We start from the raw sequence: 24,983 nt of genomic DNA on the forward strand, positions 1-24,983 counted from the left end.
AAAGGTTCCTAGAGTATAAGCTTTTACAGCAGTCACATCTATTCATGAGTTGTAATGGTTGTCTCTAAATTCTGAGATTCTGAGCTGTTTGTGTATAACCTGGTCAGTCTCTGGAACTTCAGGTATCTGTGTGACACCTGAGACTCAGAGACAGAGTTCAGCAGCTATGAATTTTGGCATTACCCCATACAGCAAATGTTAAAGAAGATGAAAAAGAGATAAGAATTCAATTAAAGATATGAACAAAATGGACTTGATTAGAACAAATGTCAACCAGACTGAAGGGAAAAGGATGATATTGACTGTGTTTTAAAACCTCAGCTTCTGTGTGAGACCAAAGGAAGAGATGTTTATTTGGTGCAAAATTTATATTTTTTGTAGCACGCTATATAAGTTAACTTGATTGGTCAGTTTATTCAAACACCATAATTACATGGAAAATTTAAAGGAGGTGAGATTTGGTTGGTTTGTACAAGTTAGCATGAAATCCTGATACATCCCAGAGTAATTTGGGCAGAGAATAAAAAGTATTTGCAAAGTCCCCTTGAGGACCTGGGGGAAAATGTGGAAACATTGAACTTCTCCATTTGGGGAATTCCTGATAGTCTCGCAAGCATTGGAAGCTACCATTGCAGTAGGCCACGTCCTTGATCTTGGGGCTTGCCTTTATGAAGCTTGTTACAGCAAAATAGAGGCTAAGCCTACTTATAATTGTGCCTAAGTGTCACTCCCAGAGAACCTCTTTTGATGCTCAAATGTGGCCAGTCTCTCTGTAAGCCCACTCATTAGATAAACTCACTGACCTCCCCCTATGTGGGCCGTAACTCCCAGGGGTGTAAATCTCCCTGGCAATGCAGGACAAGACTCCTGGGGAAGAGCCTGGACCCAGCCTCATGGGATTGAGAAAGCCTTCCTGACCAAAAGGTGGAAGAGAAATGAAACAAGATAAAGTTTCAGTGGCTGAGAGATCTCAAATGGAGTAGAGAGGTCATTCTGGAGGTTATTCTTATGCATTATATAGATATCCCTTTTTAGTTTTTATAGTGTTAGAATAGCTAGAAGGAAATACCTGAAACTGTTGAACTGCAATCCAGTATCCTTGATTCTTGAAAATGATCATATAAATATATAGCTTAAATGGTGTGACTGTGTGATTGTGAAAACCTTGTGGCTCACACTTCCTTTATCCAATGTATGGACAGAGGATTAGAAAAAGGTGGACAAAAAGTAAATGAATAATTAGGGGAAGGAAGAAATGTGAGATGTTTTGAGTGTTCTTTTTACTTTTATTCTTATATTTATTCTTATTTTTAGTTTTACTTTTTGGAGTAATGAAAATGTTCAAAAAACTGTGGTGATGAATGCACAACTATATGATGATACTTTGAACAATTGGTTGTACACTTTCAATGATTGTATGGTGTGTGAATATATCTCAATAAAATTTCATTAAAAACAAGTACTGGAAAATGTGTTTGAACAATATCAAGCCAAAAGAATCTTTTGACATGATCATATTGAAAGAACAAAGAAGTTTCCAATGATGGAGTAGTTTTCACACCAACCCTATAAATTCAGGTCTCAATCAATCAAATCTAAAAAGATGAAGTAGATGTTTGGAGACCAATAAAATAGTAATAATAATAATAACAGAAAAGGAAAAGATGTAGAGAAATTAGTACTAGTGAAAGAATATATATTTCATAATTTTCATAACAAGCATCTAACAACTCCTAAAAATCTCTTAAGGATTGTAGTAATGGGAAACCAGAATCATACAGAGTTTGTTTATTTTGTTCCTTGACACTTCTAATCATCTTATTCTCCAAAAACATTTCAGAGTGAAAGTAAATTTAAAAAAAAAAAAAAAAAAAAAAAAAGCTTTCTTAAGCATCTCTGTTATTTTCTGGGCTTGTTCCTACTGTGAATTGAAGTAGGGGATCTGAAGTCTGAGGCAGCCCACGGAGGAGTATTAAAATATATGCAATACTTGCAGATCTGGTTCTTTATAGAATAATTAATGATAATAATAATTTCAGGAAAAAAATAAGCATTGAAGTATTCATAAAGAGAAAATTATACTGTGGGAATATAACACAAAATTGTATATAAGCATATGTGCATGTGTGTAAACTAGGGAGGAAAGAGTCGTAAGGAAGAAGGAGGGAAAATAAGTACTTAATTCCATCCCAGGAGAAAACGAGTAAAGCTGCTCCACAAAACACCCTCACACTGACAAGTTTCAAACAGACCCTTGGCTTCTGGGGGTCGTGGTTAATTCATATTTGTTCCTCTGGCCCTTTCAGTGGATCCTTCTGCTGTTCGTGGAAAGTTATAATTGTTCTTAATGAATCCAATATTCTCTGAGTTTTCCATAAAGAATTCTTTTAACAAAAATGGAACTTGAGTAGCTAAACTGTTCTTCCCAGGCCCTCGTATAGGTTGTGCCCTGCTCCTGCCCCCACACTCCAGCGTGCACTCAAGTTCCCGTGACAGTGGAACCATCTGAACCCCGTTGCCCTTTGACTTCACAGCACGCGATGTAATTCCTACTGGTACAGTAAACCAGTAACTTCAGTATTTGTTAAAACTGAATAAAGTTTATAAGCCTATCAAAATACCTCTTGTTTCTTGTAAATGCTTAGGAAATATTTCAGAAATGTTTCTGAATGTTAAGGTCTTAAGAGTTAGCAGGAACCAAAGCGTGACCTTAGTTTGCACTTGACTTCCTTCCGAACAAAACAAGGCCTTGACAGGCCTCCGAGATGGGAGTGAACACACAAGGAGGTGGGCCACCACGAGGACAGGCCTCTTCTCGCCAACACAGAGGCGATGGAGATGGCGTGCTTTGTTTATTAAATGCCAGGTGGCCTCCACTAAAAATGACACCTGTATTCCCAAGAGATATAAAGGAAGTGGGAAAGAAGAGTGTGGTCTCAAACCAAATAGTAGCACTTGAGGAAAACCAGCCCTTACTTCTTATTCCCCACATCACTTCTGAAAACTCACTTCACATCCCTCTCTTTAGCAGTCTTAAAATAATACCCATAAAGGAAAGGTACTAAAACTCAGGGTTTCATCAAATATTCCAAAGGACTACAGCTCTGCCTGAGAGTTACCAAGTCTTTAAGATGGGAAAGGCAGTGATCCTTACCTCACTGGGTTGTGGGCATTAGACAAGATCATCTGAGAGATGTACCTAATATAAGAGCTTGGCACCGAGTAAGCACTCAAACTTGCTAGGGTTTTTGTTGCTTCTGTTATTATTGATGTCCTAAGAAGCCCTATATGACAAGCCCTGAACCACTCATAGAGAAACTGCAGGTGGTGCAGCCTTTTGCTGACTCAACATCATCCTAGCTAATTTCACAGATACTCACGCCGTGATGCCTATCTATTCTGAGGCCATTTCAGTATTTGCAGAACACTTCCATGTTAGAAACATAGCAATAACAAAAATATTTATAGTTGATTCATGTCGAGCCCTTTACAATTCATGGGATTCCTTGATGTAATTCAAGTGACCATAAGAGTTGGAGTGTCTTGTTTCTTCTCTTTCTATTCTTTCTTCAACAATTCTTCAGGCTTTTGACTCTACCATTCCACCTAAACAGCTCCTAGCAAGGCCTCTGGTGGTTTCCATGGGTCAATTTTCAGTTCTCATCCCTCCTTCTTCACCTTCTTATTCAGTCTCCTCTGCAAGTTTTTCCTTATCTTCCCAACTTCCAAATGATGAATGCTCCAGGGCTCAGTTCTGAAAACTTTTTTCTCTTTAATGGCAATCTCACACAGCCTCGTGGCTTTACATGCCTTGTATATGCACATTACAGCTCCAAAATGTGCATCTCCAACCTCAACTCCAGACTTACAGATTCGGTTGCATGCTCAGAATATCCATCTAAATTCCAAATACATACCTCAAACTTATCATGTCCAAAACAAGACTCAGGATTTTCACCCCCAAATCTGCTCCTCTCATTCTCCTCCTACTCGGTCATTGGCAGATCTCTCTTTCCAGTTGCTAAGGAAAAAATTCTTGAAGATATTATTGACTCTTCCTCTTTCTCACACCCTCTGTCTGATTTTTCAGCATGTCCTATGGGCTATGCCTTCAAAAATTATATATAGAATACAACCTCTTCTCAATACCTCCCCCAACTGAGATGGGAAGCTAGAGGAAGACTACGAGTGAAAGAATAACATGATATGCCTTGGGTTCAAAGTATGTCTCACTGTATTGATAATGAACAATATGGAATCAATGGCAGAAACAGGGAACAAATCAGGAGCCTACTGCAGTAATCCAGAAGCTGGATAGCATTATTTATTGCTGTATTCGAAGTACCTTGACCAGTGTCTAGCACATAGTAAGTGCTCAAAAAATTTTGAATGAAAGAATGGATAAAGTGCCAGCAGATCCTGGAGGGGGTTGGTCAAAGGACATGGCTTATTGTGACAGAAAATAGATTAGACAAGGCACCCTCTTAGTGTGCAAAATACAAAACAGAGCACAATGGAGTATACAATGCCCAGTAGATGCTCAGAGATTACATGCTTGGTAATTGGTTAATTCGTGGGTGAATGAATGGATGAACAGCTGGATGAGGGTTTGGCCAATGGGTAGGCATTAGGAAACAGGCTAGTCAAGCTGTTCCAGCAGTTGGGCCTTTGTTGAGAAGAAAAGGGGAATGAGGAAACAGGAGCCAGAGAAAACAATATACCCAGAATCATCACCAGAGTACCCAAGAAAGCAAGGTGGAGAAGAGATCTGTCCATCAAAGCTTCCCATCACCCCCTCCGAAAAAAAAAAAAAAAAAAAAAAAAAAAACTTATCATACTCAGAAGTGTATTTAAATTTTCCATATTACATGAATTGGTGACTGTGCCAGTTTGAAACTGTTATGGACCCAGAAGAGTCATGATCTTTTAATCCAATCTTATCAGGTAGAAACTTTTGATTGAATGTTTTCATGGAAATGTGACCCACCTAACCGTGGGTGAGACTTTTGAGTAAATTGTTTCCAAGGAGATGTGCCACCACCCATTCAGATTGGGTCTCAGATCACTGGAGTCCTTTAAGAAAGCTCATGGAGAGAAGGACCTCAGAGAAGCTGAGAGAGAAGTTTTGGAGAGAAGCTAAGGCATGTAATCCAGAGTTTGCCCCCAGGAGAAGCCAAGAGCAGACACACTTGGAGATGCTTGGAGATGCAGAGAGAAGGATGTTTGGAGATACTAAGCTAAGAGAAGAAGCCCAGAGTTTGCCCCAGAGAAGCTAAGTGAGAACCCATGGACACTTAAAGAGAAGGTCACTGCAATCAGAAGCTGAAAACAATGCAACCTGCCTTCCCAGCTGACAGAGGTGCTCTGGATGCCATCGGCCTTTCTTCAGTGAAGGTATCCTCTTGGTGCCTTAGTTTGGACACTTTTATGGCCTTAGAACTATAAACTTCTAACTTAATAAGTCCTCTTTATTAAAAGCCAATCCATTTCTGGTATTTTGCATAATGGAAGCTTTAGCAAACCAGAGCAGTGATATGCATTGTAAAGTAATGGCTTTGTTTGTACTACAACAGTGAGAAAATTACAAATATTTTATGGAGCCAAAACTTAAAACCACCTACTAAAATGTTGTTCTAATCCAATCAATAATGACACTTTCCTCAAACCATCTCTGCCCTTATTGGGTTCTATTTACCCAACTTCCCACACTTGGTCTTCACATTAACACTTGCAAAGCCTCCATCATGAAACACGTCTTATTTACCTTTATCAGCTTTTTCAACCATGTCAGTTTGTATTATAATATAAATATCTAAAATACGTGGCAAATGTCTCTTTTGCTCTTCCTGGGAATTTGTCAGCGACTTGTCAAAAAGCCTCCATTTTTTTGCTTCCCCACCATCTTGGCCTCTTCATTCCACATTCCTAGCTCAGAATTCCCGGGAGAGAGACTGACCAGGAATCAGCAGTGGCTTAAGGTTAGGAGCCACAGCCATGCCTTAGACTATGGTGGTTCAGCACTATGGAGAGCAGTTAGTATACCTCCCCCTCCCTAAAGATTTTAAGGATGAGCTAACCATACCCAGAATGCCCCCATATTACATAATTTTTTGACCCCCCCCCAAAATAGCAATAATAGTGACACAAGCATTGAACACCTAATATGTGCCAAGCATTGTCCTTAATAATGGATCCTATTTATTACTATGTTTATTCCTACCAAGAATTCTGCAAAAGTATGGCTATTTCCGTTTTATGGATGAAGAATCCAAAACTCAGAGAAATTAAGTAACTTGCTAAAGGTCGACAACCAGTAAGTCTGATGTCTCCAAGGGGTCAAGGAGCGGACCCTTGATCCCTTTGCTCTATTATCTGCACACACCCCATCTCCCGCCTGCCAGAAAGTTTCCTCCTGAAGGTCTGGTGGAGCCCTGAGTTAGTGGCCACCAGGTCACTTCCTCTCACAGCCAGTGAGAGGAAGGTCCTATCACAAGGAGAAAATAAGATCATGATCATGCACATCCAAGAAAGCCATCCCTGTGAGACACAGAGAGAAGAGGCCTCTGAACACGTTTTCCTAGCCATATCTGTAGGTTGCTCCCAGCCACATAAGCCACAAGAACAGGTGCATTATATTTGCAAACGTGCATGTTTTTCATTTCTGTATCTCTAATGTCTACATTTTTCCCAAGCATCACAGTTTCCTAATCAGTCCTGCATGTCTGTACTCAACCGTGTTGCTAAGAGCCAGCCACAGCAGCTGCACAGTCCTTAGCCACAGAAGCACCCCCCACCCCCCTCCACCTCTCCCGGGATGTGTGCTTCTTGTCTTAAATCTTATGAAGTGTCTTCAATCTCCCTGTTTAGAGAAGATTGCAGCCAACACTTCTTACAGCATCCTTCCAGACCCAGCAGTCTCTCTCTCTCCCAGAGCCCTCCCCTACTCACTGACACTAAGCTCTCTCTCTCCTTCCTCATCCCCCATAGCTCTGGCCACCAGGTCTCTCACTGGGGCCTCCCCTCGCCTCTATGTCATAGAGCTTTCCATTCTTTTAGCCAGGGATATGCACATGACTATCTCTCTAAACAGACTGTACACTTACTGAGGGCAAGAACTACCTCTTGAAGGAGATTGTCCGGATTCTGGGACAATTCCAACATTAAGCATTGTTCCTTAGAACTTCTATTGACCTGTGCTCTTATCAGGCCTCAGATCTCAATTTCCACATATAAAACATGGTCACCCACACTCTTGACTTTGAATCTCCCACATTGAGTGTTTCCCTTATCTCAGGACACCACCAGAATATATGTGTGTATATATACATGAAAGAAAGAATGCCTGTGTGTGTACTTTCTCCAATACCTAACTGTGGACTTCCTGAGGGTAGGAGCTGTGTCTAATTCTTCCCTGAATCCCTGAACTCTGGTAGAGTCCCAAGCACATAGAATGTGGCCAAGCATTTGAAAGATGGATTCAAAGGCAAAGCATGTGTATAAAATGGCGCAAATGTTAAAACGGGAATGGCTCTTCCATGAGCCATGGCTGGGAAGCATCTAACCAGTTGAATCTGACCTGTCTGTGTGTTGCCAAGAGCTGGGTGGTGGCACCGAATCTCCAACCCCTTCACCCCACTGCTGCCAACAAAGGACTCAGACAGGAAACATCTCTGCACAGAGTGCTATGAACAATTCATCCCACAAACACCCACTGATGCCCTTCTATGTGCCAGACCCTCCAGCCATGAATAAGAAACCAATGTGGTTGAATTTATAACTGGTTTTAAAAATATAGAAGAAAATTGAATTCATAAAGTCAAATTCAAAACTGAACTCATAAAAGAGATTATAAAAGGCAAGTAAATTAATTTTGCTGAATGCCTACTGGTTGCCAGTTTCATTACACACTTTATCTCATTTAAGCATCACACAAGCCCTGAGATTAGCATGAAATCATTTTCTCCATCACAGTGAGGTTTAGAGAGGTTTGAAACTCATTCTGTGAGCCCCAAAGCACACGCTGTGCTATGTGGGGGTGCCCAGCATCTCTGCTCTACTCGTCAGCTGGTTTTCTTCTATGGTTTTTCAGCAATGGTAGCCCAACTTGAACACATATTACTCTATAGTCTGGCAATGTTTCCTTATGAAAGAAAAACAGCAAAAAAAAAAAAAAAAAAAAACTCCTGTCATAATATTAAATGCCATTTAAAGGAGTTACAGATGCTGACTCTGAGCAGATTAGCCAAATTATGGTACAAACTCCAACTCTCAGAGCTGTTTCCCCGAGGCAAAATAAAATGTCCTGTGGTGGTTACCCCATTCGTCAACAAAAACCAGCTTTCTCAAACGGGATGCGTATAAAATATTACACTTCTTAAACTATTTTGACTTTTGGCTGCTCGTACATTTTATATGGAATTAATGCCACAGACTGGGGTATAGAACCTTAAGACAGGCATCTGACACAGTGAGCCATTTAGGCAAACCAATCGAAGGACAGCAGTACCCTCCACAAATGTGACATCTGTCACGTTCATTTTGGTCCCTGCTGATTCTTCCGTTGGCAGCGTGGAATCCTCTGCCCCCGCCCACAGCCCCAGGGAGTCAGAGCCGTGGAAGCATGTTCTAGAAGAGAAGACAGCCTTGGCACATGTCCCAGAGCCCCTGACATTGGAAGGTCCTGCCACAGTCTTCACCACATCACCATGCTCTAGTTTGTTTCCATCCTGGATCCAGGAAAGTTTGAGTTTTGCCCTCCCAGGTGGGAGAACAGCATCTCCAGAGGAACTATGAGGCAGCGCCAAGACTTGAAGTCTAGAGGTACTCAGTTTCTATATAAGCAGCTACTGTTTGTTGAAATTTTTGGTGTTCCTGGTCCTGGGCTAAGGTCTTCACATGAATTATTTACTGTTCACGACAATTCAATTAAACATCTAATTTGATAATCACTATTTTCCCAAGAATGAAACTGAGGCAATTCTACAAGGCAGACACCACAAGGACTTTATTTTTTGTTGCTATAACTCCAGGATCTGGGCTGGTGTCTGGCATATACATGCTCCATCAGTAGTCATCAGGTAAATGACAGATGAAGCCAGGGGAGAGTGACTGAGCTTTCCAAGTTCCCACAGCTAGGAAGTGCTGGGTCTAGAGAATCCCTTTGCAGGTGGCACATTGCATTTTCCTGGCCATGCCCTGGTGGATCTTCTCTGAACAGGTCCCAGAGGGCCGTCAGCTGGGAGGCCTGGTGAGCTGCACGGCATGTGAGGCCGAGAAGGACAAGACCCGAGTTCTTTTCCCAGTTCTGCAGCATAAGGACCATGTGATGTTAGCCAAGTCACTTAACCTCTCAGTGCTTCAGTTGCCTATCTCTGAAGTGAGAATAACAACGCCTACTTTTCAGTGTGTTTGTGAGGCTTAAAAAAGCTAAGTTATGTGAAGTGACTTGCAAAGGTCTGCTGTGTGGTAAGTGTCCAATAATTGCTACTTGTTGTGTAGTGATACTCAGCCGCATCCTAAAAGAAAATAGTAATGTCCACATCACAGGATTCATGCGAAAATTAAGGGAAGCCACAAACTGTGAAAGCCCACTACAAACTAAAAGGAACCAGGCAAGTGTAAGTGGACAGCCACAGTGATTATCTCCAGACGGGGACACATTGAGAGAGGGAGGGAAAAGTTTTGCCAACGTTACACATGGTCACTGTTCTCATCACCACCTGGTCAGAGAAGGCCCTCCCTCCACCTGCCTTTTGTCCGCACGCACACAGCTCCCAAGCCTCAGAACCAAGATCCAAAGCTTTGGGTGAGGGATTTTAGGTCAGGATATCTTAGGCATGGGCTCAGTGCCAGGGAATTAGTGTCGCTGCATTCCTGTCTGCAGGAGTTAGCAAGCCGGGCACCGCAGACCCCACTAGCGTGCCACCAACAGCCCAGCTGGCTTCTCCTATCATTGCTGCAATAACCACAACTTCGTCATCTGCTTTGGTTTGAGGACTAACTCTCTGGGCTTTCACTCAGTTTCCACTCAGAATGTCATCTAATATTCCACACTGATTATTCCGCAATCCAGCAAGTGACTGCAGTGGCCCCATCCCCATCCCAATTCACCAGCAAGGAGGGTTCCCAAGCACAGCTCCAAAGTGGCATTATAGCTCATTTAGCCAGAAGGCAGTGCTTTGGCAGACTCAGTTGCAGACTGGTGGGCAAGAATGGGAAAGGAAGAAAGAAAGTGCCTGATCAGCCAAATACATCCAGCATAGCTTATGTTCTAAATTTCTGGAAGGCGACCTAAAACACTCATTTAGAACCTCCTGTCCCTTATCTGAGAAATTGCCCTACAGCAGAGTTGATGCCTAAAATACTGCTGAGTATGTATGGAGCTGATAGCAGAAGCAAACAGCAACTGGAAAAGAAGACAGGTGCATTTAGAGGAGGAAAAAACATTCCTGCATTTTAATACAATGCTTGAAAACTAACAATGCGTTTGATTCATCAAAATGCATAAGTGATTTTTTCCAATCAATATGGAGTAGCAGAAACCATTTTTACCCTCCTGCCTGAAACAACAAAAACCAAAAACAGATATATATATATACGTGTGTGTATGTGTGTGTGTGTGTGTGTGTGTGTGTGTATATACATATATATATATATATATATATATGAAACAACAGCATCCATAACACAAGATACCAGGCAACAGAGCCAGTGTCCAGGAGAGGTGGGATACGGATGGGCTGAGCCTACTCTTGCAGGCTTCAGCTCAGTAGGGGGGACCCTGGCAGAGCCCAGCATTCCCTCTGAGTTGAGGAACAGAGCTGGAATTCTGGGGAAGCCGAGGCAACAGAGGACATAGAACAGAGGATACCAGCAGAAAGAGCTGCACAAAGATAGAGCTTCCGAGATCTGCTGACAGTCTCCCTGGCACTTTCAACTGGGTATTTATCAGCACCTGCATGTGGGGAAACTACCCCAGGTCAGGAAAGAACCAACAGAAAGGATAAGCAAGAACAACCAAGAGCTCATAAAGCACCAGAAAGACTTCTTATTGCCACCAGCCTGAGTGGAAAACCTCATAGTTCATGAAGCATCAGGCCCCGTAGTAAGAAAAGGTTTTTTCCTCAGTTGGGACAAAATTAGCCCTGAGCTATAAATTGCTCTGGTCACACCTAAGAAAGTTTAGTATACTTAGAGAGGAAACTCTCTCCCCACTAAATATGAATTATAAAGAGGAAAAGGGTAACTTTAGCATGGTAAGACCTGGCAGGCAGGATCAAAATTCATGTCGACAGATAATGAGACAAAACAACATACCTGTTAATCGGATGCAAAGAGAACCCAGCATCGCTTTCATGGTACACCGGCCAAAAATGCATAACCCAAATTCCACCCTGAGGACACGTGAGACAGACCCAGGCTGGGGCACATTGTACAACGTAGCTGGTCTCTGGTCTTCAAAAGCGCCCAGGTCATGGAAAGACTGAGGACCTGGTAAAGACTGGAGAAGACTAAAGGCACATGACAGCTAAATGCAGTAAGTGACCTTGGATTGGGCCCTCTTCCGGTGAATGCCATTGTTGGGAAGATTGAAACTGGAAGGAGATGTATGGAATAGATGGCAAGCATGCATCAGTGCTAATTTCCTAATTTTGATTGTGATAGTTGTTTTGAATGTCCTTGTTTGTCAGAACCACACATTAAAGAATTCATAGTGATAGAGCATCATATCAGTTCAGGAAAAAATCATTCGTGACATTCTAGCAAATATTCTGCAAGTTTGAAATTTTATCGAAGTAAAAAGAAACATAAATAAATAAGACTTTGCTGAGGAACATAAAAGAAAATTTGACTAAATGGAGTGGCCGATCAGATACCTGGAAGAGGAAGATTGTATATTATAAAAATATCAGTTCTTAATCTAATAAGAACAGATAAGCTATTGAGTGTAATCTCAATGCTACGGGAATGCTCAGGAATGATTATGGTGTTCAGATTTTCTTGGGTATGGTAGGAATATGTTGGAAGCAATGTAGTTATTTTAGGTTTTGTTTTTCTTATTCCTTTGTTTTGTGAGGGTTTGTTAATTTTCCTTGGGGTAGGGTAGGGACTTGTTGGAAGCAATGCAGTTATTTTGGGTTATTTGTTTTTCTTATTTCTTTGTCTAGTTTTGTTTGAATTTTTTTTAATTTTTTGATATAGTAAAAAAAGCTATTGCATTAAAAATATCAGTTCTTCAAAATAAAGTTTATAAAATAATGCACTTCACATAAAAATTCCAACAGAAATCTGAACTCATTCTAACATTCCTGAAAGCATAAGGGTAAAATAGTCAGGGAAATATTAAAAACTAAAGATAGAAAGGAGCAGCTTGCATTGCAAGGTATTGAAATTTAGTTCAAATTTATAATAATCAAAACAGCATTGTCCCAGCACCCAGGATAGTTAAAATTTGGTGGGAAAATATTAAATATATACCTCACACTATTCATCAAAAGAATTTCAACATATTTTAAAGTTGAAATACAAATAATGACTCTGTAAGAGTAACAGAGAAATGTAAATGAATATTTATGAAATCTGGAGGTGCAAAAGAACTTTCTAAATAAACTATCGAAAGCAGAAACAAAAAGGAAGGCACTGGCAGAACTGTGTACATATATGTTTCAAGCATTTGTATATCAAAAATTGCACAAAGAAAGGTGAAATACTGTGACAAAATTAACAAAGGTTTAATATCCTTATTAGAAAAACATAAGAAAAAGACAGCAAGAAATGATTCATGTAGGAAGAAATACAAACAGCCAATAAACATGAAAATGAACACTGAACTTCATTAGAAATATATGTGCAAATTACAAAATATCATTTTTACCTATCATCCAAAATGTCACTTATCATAATAAAAAAAAACTGGAAACAAACTCAATTTTTAAAAACACAGGAATGGTTAAACAAATTATCATATTGTGATGGGCAGCAATCTAAAGTGGTGCCCAAAATTTCTCACCCCGTGTATACATGCCCTGAATAATCCTAACGACTAAGGATAAGAAGCATTTCATTCCCCTGTTCAGGGCATTTTATATGGCATAATTGACTTAAAATACAGACGTTATCTGAATGGACCTGACCTAATCATAGGAGCCCTTTGAAAGCAGAGCTGTTCCCTCTGGCTGGTCACAGAGATTGAAAATGCAAAGATTCGCTGTACCATTGGTTGAGGATAGAGGAGGGCCGGCTGCCTCTCCGTGCCAAGAGCCATCCCCAATAAAGACCAGCACAAGAAAAACAACCTCAGTCCTACAACCGCAAGGAACTGACTTACGCCAACAAGAATGAGATTGGAAGTGGCTTTTTCTCCAGAGCCCCCAGATGAGAACTCAGCCCAGCTGAAGTTTTGATGTTGATCTTGTGATGCTTTGAGTAGAAAGCCCAGCCAATATCTTGCCAGACTTCTGAAGTAAAAAACTGTGAGTTATAAATGGATATTGTTTTAAGTTGCTAAATTTGTGGTAATTTGTTACACATCAATAGAAAACTAATACAAATATGTTCACATAACAAAATTCTTATATTCATTAAAAAATGTAAGAAAATTTGGAAATGTTTATAATGTTCACTTTTTTAAAAGGAAAAAAACAAATATATATGGTCACAATTTTGTTTAATGTATGTCTGTAGAAGAAAGACTACACAGAAATACATCAAAATGACATCAGAGGTAATATCTGGTGAGAGAAGTAAGTATCTTAAATTTGTCCCTTAAACTTTTATGATCCAATTTGCGAAATGAGGGAATAGTATTTTAACAAGCAGAAAGAATATCAGCCATACTTAACTCCCAAGAACAAAGCATCTGTTTTGGGGGCTGCTAAAAATATCTCAGCTAGTTTATCAGCAAGATGGAAAAGAACCCTTCGACAGTATCTTTACACAAAGATTATAAATTAAAGTCTGTTGTGAAATGAAAATACATAAACATGAGTCAAACACAATGAAACCCCTGTGCCACCAACCACTTCGGGGCCAGTCCCCGATGTGACATTAATCCCAAAACCTGTGCCTGTCCAATTTGGCAGCTGAGCTGCCCAGTCTTGGATGCTGGGAGTGAACTTTGGAAACGCTACAGTATTAGCCTTCACTGCTAATCCCGCTAATGCACTCACAATCTATTTGACAGTCTGCCCATCACATCCCCTCTGTCAGCACGAGCAGCCTTTGGAGGTGGCTGTGACGAGGGGATTACAGAAAGGACGCTTGGCAGGCTGGACTCGCCCTCCTTCCCTCGTCTGACCAGCTTTGTAGAGAGAGCCCACACCATGGAGGGCACGGGACCCTGCGCGGCTTGGAAGGAGCGGGGGCAGCAGCTCCTGACCCAGAAGGCTGGGTGCTTTCCAACGGCTGTGCCAAAGGTTTTTTGGGAAAAAGCCTCAGGACTTAGGGCACCAGATCATTCACTGAGAGCAAAACTCCCCTCCCCCTCAGGAGCTCTACTTGCCATTGCAAAGTCCAAGAGGCTCTGGCCTCCTGGGCTGTCACAGCACACACCCCCGTCCCTCTGGCCAGAGACTGACCCTCCCACGGTGAGCAGCTGACACTCCATATAGCCTCCATGTACAGCTCCATCTTCACTAAGTTAGCAGAATTAATTTATTTGCCTTCCAAATTTTCAGAAGCTCTGTTGTAAATGTTTCATTTTAAATACAAGACAAAGCAGAAACAAAAGAAAAAAGCAAAAAGCTTCACTCTGGCAGATTATAATAACTTCAAAAAGCAGCAGAGGGCTTGTCCCAGAGCAAGAGTGCTATTCTCTTTTCTTGAAAGTCCCTTTTGGCCAGCCCCGTCCACTCTGGCTGGAACTGGGCTATGGACAGCTGGAGGCAGCGACCCCGCTCCAGTTTATACACACAGTTCTCATTCTCAGCCCAAATCTCCAGAAGCAGACTTTTCCCAGAACGCACCTTCTTTTTCCCATTTCCTACAAGATTTTCATCATTCCAGTCACCGGGCCAAGAGCTGCTCTCCTCCGCATTCTGGCTTAGCCGGAGACACGGTCCCGGTGCCGTGTGCCACGAAAGACCGTGGGATGCTGAGACCAGCAGCCGTGGCCGTGTCCTCACGGAGCCTGCAGTCTGGGTAAACGGAGCCAGGATGCCCCGTTGGAGGAGTTCCCGGTGAGTTTGTCCCAGGGGCACAGGGGTGCCTTCCCTGGACCCGCCCGTGGAGGGGAGAGAGGGGAATGACGAAGCTGTCCGGTGTGGCCGGACATCCTCATACTCACTGCCTTCTCCAGCTGTGTTTCAGTCTGAGGATTGGGCAGAGGGGAGGGGTCCCCGCTGAGAGATGAAACACAGAAAGGGGGTGGCAAATCTTAGCCTCGTCCAGACAGGAAGGCAGGCAGAGATGGGTCGGAGGCCTCACGCTCCCCTCCATCCGTCCCTTACCTGCCCAGATAGGATGCGCCGTCATTTTTCATGCAGACAGGCTTATGCTCTACCTGGTTAAAGGAACCCAAGTGCAGAAGGACTTCTTCACCCCCACCTGCCCTTCCCCTCTGAGAAGGTGTGAGAGCCTAGTGCAGGTGGGGGAGCTGCCACTCACCTGGCTTCCCCTGCTCCCCAGGCAGGTCACCCCGGGGGCCTGATCTGCAGGAGCAGGAGGAGACCACTGCCTGGTCTTGGCGGGCTGGCCTCGGACCTGGGCTTCTCGGGCCACGCGTGACACCTTGTGTGGCCACAGAGCTGCCTCAGCCCTGCCTCGTAGCTCCTGTCTCCCTCACAGCAGGCACGAGAGCCCGGCACTCCCCCACGTCCCGCCGGACAGGGCCTCCCCCAGTGCATCTCCGTGACAGAGAGTTCTCGGACTCTAGAGGCTGAGCAGGCTGGATTTGAGGGCTGGTTCTGACTTACTAACTTTGTCTCCTTGTCTAAATGTACACTTCTCAGCCTCTGCTCCCTCCCGGAAAAATGAGAAGAGTATCCTTGGACGAAAGTCTCTCTCCACAAAGTTTGGCATGTGGCTAGACTCGATAAAGGGCAGCTACAGACTGTCCCTCCCCTCAGGTCTGCTTCTAACATCTCTCTCACTAGGGAAGGGAGCGTTCCCCTGAGAGTGATGGCGTCTAGCACCTTGCAAGCAGGTAAAGGGCACAGGTGGGGGTTTTGTTTTGTTTCCAAAGAAAGGGAGACTCTCAGGGGTGTCTTCCTGAAACAACCCTGCCAGCAGGGATGCCTCCAGGTAAGGCAATTTCTGCTGATGACCCAGAGGCACCCTCCACCCCCACCCCCAGGCTGGAGGTGAACACACGCCACAGGCCAAGCAGGGCACACGGCTGCTCAGCACCCTTCTCTCTTGCTGCCGTTTGCAGGGTTTTTCTGGGCACCTCGTGGACCTGGTGTCAGCGAGACCGACAGAGCCCATCACCCCGTTGTGGAGAACAATGAAACCAACTGCCTGGAAAGGGTAGGTGCTTCTCACCCGCTTCCTCAGAGGCTAAGCCGACGGCTCCAGGTGCCTCGTTTTAGCTGAGATGGTCACTGATGTTTGTGCTCCTTGCTTTCCTGGCCATGCCTAGCGTGCTACTCGGAGTGATATATACGGCAGGGGAGTAAACCAATATCGTGCAAATAAAGAAAACTCCAAACATTGCTTCCCAATGCTGCCAGCAGTCAAAGAGTATTTGTCAGCCACTAGTGAAATGACCTTAACGTTCACAGCAAAGCCCATGTAGTACTTCACTTTGGCTCACTCCCTCATTTCAGATTTTGAAGACGATGAGTAGAAGCTATTCTATTCATCCACAGGGATTCTTTTCCAGTCCCTGACACATCTAAAAAACAGTCCAGAAATGAAGTGCTCCTGCCCGCCCTGGGGTGGAGTGAGGGCCCAGCTCCTTGTCTCCTGCAGAGAGCTGCATGCAGAAGTGCCCATTTTAATCCAGGGTTATCATTGGCAGAGCCTATCTGTCACTGAGCCCCCTTCCTCTAATGCTGAGCTTGCCTTCATTTATTTCTCTAGAAACCTCCATGTTCAATATTTTGAAATTTTGTTTTGGTAATTATTCTTACTTTGAGAGCAGTTGGTTTGGTTTTGTTGTTCTTCTGGGACAAGTCATAATGTCCACATGCTTTAGCATTTTTCCTAAACATGAGATTGATTTACTAATTACAGCAGCTTTAATACATGTATGTCTGCCACACAATTCTTTAAACAATGTGCAAGTCTTCTCCGAATCCACGTGGGTGACATAAGTAGCCCCACAACAGAGTATCTAGGAGAGAAAATTAAATTTGGTTCTCACTCAGAAAAAAAATGGGCACAGTCAACCCTGGAAATGACTTCTGAGAAAAATTTTTGTTTTTAGCTATCCCAAGCAGTTTTCTGATTCTTTTTGCTCTCAGACATTTTTGAGGCCAAAAGCAGTTGAAAAGCTGGGAGTTTTTGCAGATATTTTTGAAGACTAAATAAAAAGAGGTGAATGGTCTTTAGAAATATAATCAACCCTTATGGCACAAATTTAATTTTTTCCTGCCCCAAACCGCAAAAGTTAGAAAAGATAAGTATCATTGACAGGTAAGGAATCAAGGTCCGGAGAAGCTGTGGGATTTGATGAAGGTGATCCAACAGAGATCAGCAGTAAAGCATGTACTGAAACAAAAGCTTCCTGCTTCCCAGTTTCTTTTATCTACTTCCATCTGCCCAGACTTACAGAAATAAACTTCAATTTGTAACAACATATGTCTGGCAAAAGCAGGGACCGTTTCTCTCAATTTGTATGGTTCCAACATACATTCTGCCACCAGCCATGGATCTTAATCAATAATGCTATTAACTGAAGGGAGGTTTTGCTCCAATAAACATTTCTCTATCTTACCAAGGCAATACTAAGAAATCTGTAAGGCCCAATTTTAGAAGAGAAAAAAATTCCTCTCCCCTTAGGAAATACTTCTACAGTGAAGGAAAATAACCTAATATTTTAGGAAAAATTGGATAAATCCCTGGAATTCCATTGCCAAAAATTTGATGAGACTCAAGAATCTGTGGAGACATTAATATTAAAAATTACAATTTGTAAACCAGACAAGGGAAGACCATGAAAAAAAATCATGTTCCCAGTCACAAGATTCATTGGATTTTTTCCTTTGCAAGAGCAAAATAATAAAAGACTCAATTCGACTGAGTCAAAACTCAAGAAGTTGAGGCTAATATAAAAATATCAATTGTTTATGTTTTCCACAGGGACTCTAAACACTAACATTCCAGAGTAGATATAGATTTTATAATTTTGGAAGATGAGACCACTCTAGAGCATTTCATGTCAAAACATGAAATGATAAATTTTCATTGTGAAATTATAAGCACCACAATATATTGAGAGTGGCAACCCAGGATGCACCTTAGAATAATAAAAGGAAAAGTGTTCCCTGGAAGAGAGACTGTGTAGAGAGTAAATCTAGCTGTCAGTGAGTGTATGCTTCTGTAAGGCCAATTGGTCACTCAGACAACAAGACGGAGACTGAAACAGCCACAGATTACCAGTCAGCCCACACTGAGTAGAAATCTAGACTTCCATCTCTGCCCAGCGGTAGCATCACACTCCTCCCTGCCCACTGGAGGTGGTATCTGAAAAGACTAGGTGGGAAGATGGACTTTCCCATTGTCCATGAGTAACAAGGCCTTCCACTTACCCCCTAGCAGAAGCCACATGGGTAGCAGTAAGAAGACACCGTTCCCCATCCCAGTGTAAGAGCTGTCAGCAGAAACCTAGGGGGGAGCCTAAAATCTCACCACCAGAGGGGTCAAAGGGGTCTGAGTGGGGATCCTGGACCATCTCCCCCGAAAGATAGTAGCAAAGCTGTATATACCTCATCCCCCACCAATTCACTACCAGAGGACAACTACTAAACTGAATATTTTAATTAGATCCAGAGTCTTATAAAATAATACCAAACACTTGAAGAATGTAATAGAAAATCACGTGTCATATCAAGAGCCAGGAAAATCTTAATTTAAAAGAGAAAAGATAATGAACAGACACTAGCACCAAGATGACATAGATGTGGGAATTATCATCAAGAATTTTAAAGCAAGCCATCATGAAAATGCTTCAGTGAGATTGTGGGAGGATAGCAGGGCAGGAAGCTCTAGGATTAAGTCTCTCTAACAGAACAACTATTAAACAGGCAGGAACTGTCTGAAACAACTCTTTTGAAACCCTGGAGGCCAGCAGAACATTGTACAGCATCCAGGGAATAACAGGAGGAAGAGGCTGGTAAACTAAGGTAAAGACCAGCAAATTGCTTTTTATCCACAGTGGTTACCTGCGGGACACTGATTACGTGCTTCAACTTGGCGGGCCTGGGCCAGGGGACCGGATCCGCCCCTGGGGAGGGTGGTGGGCACGGGCGACAGCGCCCTCCACAGCCCCCCAGGCCTGGGAAAGTGAGGCCGGAGGCAGGCCCCATTTCCTCACCCAAAATACCACCGTTAGGGGAGGCTTGCCGGAGGGAACCGCCTTTTCCCCACCCCGTTATCTTGCCCGGACACTCCCCGTTGCCAGTGCAACTCCCATCACCACCAGTGCGCATACATTGTTGCCAGACACCGTTGCCAGAGCAACTCCCGCCCCTTTTCAAACAACCTCCGTGCCCTCTTAGAACCAATCCTAACCTCCGCACCCTCTCAGAACCAATCCTAGCCTTTATCCCCTCAGCATTGACTTGTAACAACCCCCGCCCTCTATGCCAGCCTATATAACCTGTGCTCACCCCTAATAAACTCTCTTGGCTTCTTCACCCTCAAAGAACCGTGTCCTGCCTGTTCCTTCTCGCCGCCCTCCACACCTTGCACGCCTCCACCGGGGACCGGGCCCAGTCCCCCGCCTCGCCCTCGCCTCCGGGAAAGAGCCCCCGCCGCCGGTACCCTCCGAGCAACACCGAGAGCCGAGGGTTCAGCAACCGGCCACCCCCCCCCCCAGACAAATTAACTGCGACCGCAGTTACCAGAACCCAGCCCCCATGCTCATGGCAGGCTGCCGGGGGCTACAGACCCTGACTGGCTTCGCTGGTGACAGAAAAGGATGCACCCACACTTTCCAATCTTAAAACTTATTACAAAGCAACGGTAATCAAAACAGCATGGTACTGGAACAAGGACAGACTTATAGATCAATGAAATTGAATTGAGAGCTCCCTCACATTTATGGCCAATTGATTTTTTACAATGGGGCAAAGACTGCTCAATTGTGAAAGAATACTCTCTTCAACAAATGGTTCTGGGAAAACCTGTTCTCTATTTGAAAAAAAAAAAAAAAAAAATGGAGGACGTGTACCTCACATCTTTTAGAAAAATCAACTCAAAATGAATCAAAGACCTGAATATAAGAGCCAGACTATCAAACTCCTATAAGACAACTTAGGGAAGCATCTTCAGGCCCTTGTGTTAGGCAATGGTTTTTTAGACTCTACAACAAAAGCACAAGCAACAAAAGAAAAAATAGATAAATGGGATCTTATCAAAATTAAAAACTTTTGTGCATCAACAGACTTTATCATGAAAGTAAAATGACAGCCTACACAATGGAAACCTACATATCCAATAAAGTTATAATATCTTCAACTTAACAAAATCTAAAATCTTCAACTTAACCAAAAATTGCCAAAGAACCCAATTTTAAAATGGACAAAAGACTTGAATAGATATTTCTTCAAAGAGATATACAAATGGCCAAAAGCACAGGAAAAGATGCTCGACATCATTAGCCATTAGGGAAATGCAAGTCAAAACCACAATGAGATACCATTGCATACCCACTAGAATGGCTGCTATTTAAAAAAAAGGAAAATCAAAACTATTGGAGAGGATGCAGAAAAATAAGAACACTCGTTTATTGCTGGTGGCAGTGTAAAATGGTACAGCCACGGTGGAAGACAGCTTTGTCATTCGTCAGAAAGTTAAGCATAGAAGTACCACATGACCCAGAAATCTCACTACTAGGTATATACTCAAAAGAACTGAAAGGGTCTCAAACAGATATTTGCACACCGATGTTCATAGCAGCATTATTCATAACTGCCAAAAGATAGAAGCAACCCAAATGTCCTTCAACCGATAAATGGATAAACAAAATGTGGTTTGTACAGACAATGGAATATCATTCATCTATATAAAGGAATGAAGTTCTGATACATGTGAGAACATGGATGAACCTTGAAGACATGATGTTGAGTGAAATAAGCCAGACACAAAAGAACAAATATTGTATGATACCACTGATATGAAATAATTAGAATAAGCAAACTCATAGAGTCAGAATCTAGAATATGCATTACCAGGGGATGGGGTAGGGATAGGAAATGGGGAACTAAGGCTTAAAATGTACAGAGTTCCTACTTAGAATGATGGAAATGTTTTGGTAGTGGATGGTATTGATGGTAGCACAACACTGTGAACAATGTAACTGATAGCACTGAAATATATATCTGAATGTGATTAAAAGTGGAAATGCTAGGTTTTATATATAGATGGTAATGGAATAAATATTTTTTAAAAAAATTCATGAAACTGCATTACCCAAGAATTGAACCCTAAGTTATACCATGGACTATAGTTAATACAACAATTATAAAAATGTGGTTTCATCAGTTGAAACAAATGTACCACACCAAAGCAAGGAGTGTTAATATTAGTGTGGTATATAGGAATACTGTATTTTGTGTGTGATCATTCCTTAAACCCAAAATTTCTGTAATAAAAAATACCCAACATAGAACTGTACAACAGAGTGAACCATAATCTAAAGTATGGAGTATACTTAACATTATAATAATAATTTTTTATCAATTGTAAAAAAGTTTCCACACTAACACAAAATTTTAATAATAGGGAAAAATGTTGTGAGCGGGGACATAAATGGGAGCTCTGTACTTTCTGCCTGATTTTTCTGTAAACCTACAACTGCTTTAATAAAGAAATAATGCTCTTCTCCCAAAAAGTGCTCCAGTGAACAATTATAAGCACTTAAAATAAAATACAGATAAGAAGAACCACATAGAAAATTCAGAACTTACAAATACAAGAACTGAAATTTAGAAAATCAATGGAGGGGCTCAACAGCAGAATGGAGGAGACAGATGAAAGGATCAGTGAATTGGATGATAGAACAATAGAAATGTCCCAATCTAAACAACAAAGGGAAAATAGACTGTAAAAAAAAAATGAACAGAACCTCAGAGAACCTGTAATACTATAAGCAAAATCTAACATACATGTCATCAGAGGCCCAGAATTAAAGGAAAAAGAGAATTTGGCTAAAAAAGTTTTCAAAGAAATTGTGGCTAAAAATTTTTTCTAATTTGGAAAAAAACAAAAACAAAAACACATAATGCTACAGATTCAATAATCTTAGTGAACCCCAAAAAGGATAAACCCAAAGAAATCCATACCAAAAATCTATCATAATCAGACTTTTGAAAATTAAATTAAAGACAAAAAATATCTTGTAAGCAGTGAGAGAGAAATGACACCTTTACCTTAGGAGAAAAACTATTTGAATTACAGCAGATTTTTCATCTGAAGCAATGGAAGCCAGAAATAAGTGGCACAACATTTTTCAAGCACTGAGAGAAAAGAACTGTCAACCTGGAAGTCTATACTGGTGAAGTTATCCTTCGGGAATGAGGAGGAAATCAAGATTCTCAGATACAGAAGAACTAAGAAAATTTGTCACCAGCAGACCGACCCTAAAAGAATGACTAAAGAAAGTTGTTGAAACAGAAAGGAAATGATAAAAGAAGGAGATTTGGAAGATGAGGAAGAAGGAATGGGAAAAGCAAAACCAGGCTAAATAAAATAGACTTCCCTCTCCTCTTGAGTTGTGTAAATTATACTTGATAAAAGCAAAAACAAAAATATTGTTGTATACGGATCTTAACTTATGTAGAGGAAATATTTAAGGCAATTATATTATAAGCAGGGAGGGTAAAAGGACTTAAAGGGAGGTAGGTTTTGTACACATCACTAGAACTGGTAAAATGGTGACACCAGTAGATCTTGATGAATGACAAAATACTTCTGTATCTTAATTGTGGCAGTGGTTGTAAGAAGCTACACATGTGATTATAAAATGACATAAAATTATACACACACATTGCACCAATGTCAATTTTCAAGTGTTGATATTGTAACTATTGAGATAAATTGAGTAAAGAGTACCTGGAACCTCTCTGAACTATCTTTGCAACTTCCCATAAATCTCTGATTGTTTTAAAATAGAAAGTATAGATCTAGCAATTGCACTTCTTGGTATATACCCAGAAGATCTGAAAGCAGTGACAAGAACAGATATCTGCACGCCAATGTTCATAGCAGAATTATTGACAATTGCCAAGAGATGGAAACAACCCAAATATCCTTCAACAGATGAATGGATAAATAAAATTTAGTATATACACAGATGGAATACTATGCAGCTGTAAGAAGGAACGATGTCATGACAACATGGATGAAACTTGAAGACATAATGCTGAGCGAAATAAGCCAGGCTCAAAAAGAGAAATATTATATGCTACCACTAATGTGAACATTGAAAATGTAAAGTAAACAGTTTATAATGTAGAATGTAGGGGAACCAGCAATAGAGAGCAATTAATGAAGGGGAACGATAACCCAATAAGAACAGATAAGCTATCATGGGTAAATTTAATGTTCTGGGAATGCCCAGGAATGACTATGGTTTGCTAATTTCTGGTGGGTATGGTAAGAACAAGTTCACAGAAATATTGCTATATTAGGTTATTTTCTTGGGGTAGAGTAGGAACATGTTGGAAGTAAAGTAATTATTTTAGGTTAGTTGTCTTTTTCTTACTCCTTTGTTATGGTTTGTTTGAAATGTTTTTTATTGTATGTTTTTTCTTTTAATGTTTTTTGATATCGTTAATAGTTAACAAAAAAAAAGAGTTAATTAAAAAAAAATGAAAAAAATATGCAGAGCCCCCCTGAGGAGCTGGTGGAAAATGCAGGGGTGTTGGGCTTCCCCACCTCGATGGTTGCTGATGTGCTCACAGACATAGGGGACTGGTGGTTTGATGGGCTGAGCCCTCTACCACAGGACTTGCCCTTGGGAAGACTGTTGCTGCAAAGGAGAGGCTAGGCCTCCCTACAATTGTGCCTAAGAGCCTCCTCCCGAATGCCTCTTTGTTGCTCAGATGTGGCCCTCTCTCTCTAGCTAAGCCAACTTGGCAGGTGAATTCACTGCCCTCCCCCCTACGTGAGATCAGACACCCAGGGGAGTGAATCTCCCTGGCAATGTGGATTATGACTCCTGGGGAGGAATCTAGACCCGGCATCGTGGGATGGAGAACATCTTCTTGACCAAAAGGGGGATGTGAAAGGAAATAAAATAAGCTTCAGTGGCAGAGAGATTCCAAAAGGAGCCTAGAGGTCACTCTGGTGGGCACTCTAATGCACAATTTAGACAACCCTTTTTAGGTTCTAATGAATTGGAATAGCTAGCAGTAAATACCTGAAACTATCAAACTACAACCCAGAACCCATGAATCTTGAAGACGATTGTATAAAAATGTAGCTTATGAGGGGTGACAATGTGATTGGGAAAGCCATATGGACCACACTTCCCTTTGTCTCGTTAATGGATGGATGAGTAGAAAAATGGGGGGAAGAAACAAAAAAATTAAGAAGGCACTCAGTTTTCTTTTTTACTTTAATTGTTCTTTGTCACTTTAATTTTTATTCTTATTATTTTTGTGTGTGTGGTAATGAAAATGTTCAAAAATTAATTTTGGTGATGAACGTACAACTATATAATGGTACTGTAAACAACTGAATGTATGCTTTGAATGACTGCATGGTACGTGAATATATCTCAATAAAACTGAATTTAAAAAATGTTACTGAATTGAAAAAAATAAAATAAAATAGAAAGTATAAACAAATTTAGAGGGGACTGTTCTAGATTAAAACAC

This window comes from Choloepus didactylus, chromosome 20 (genome assembly GCF_015220235.1).
Source record: "Choloepus didactylus isolate mChoDid1 chromosome 20, mChoDid1.pri, whole genome shotgun sequence".
Taxonomy (NCBI): Eukaryota; Metazoa; Chordata; class Mammalia; order Pilosa; family Megalonychidae; genus Choloepus; species Choloepus didactylus.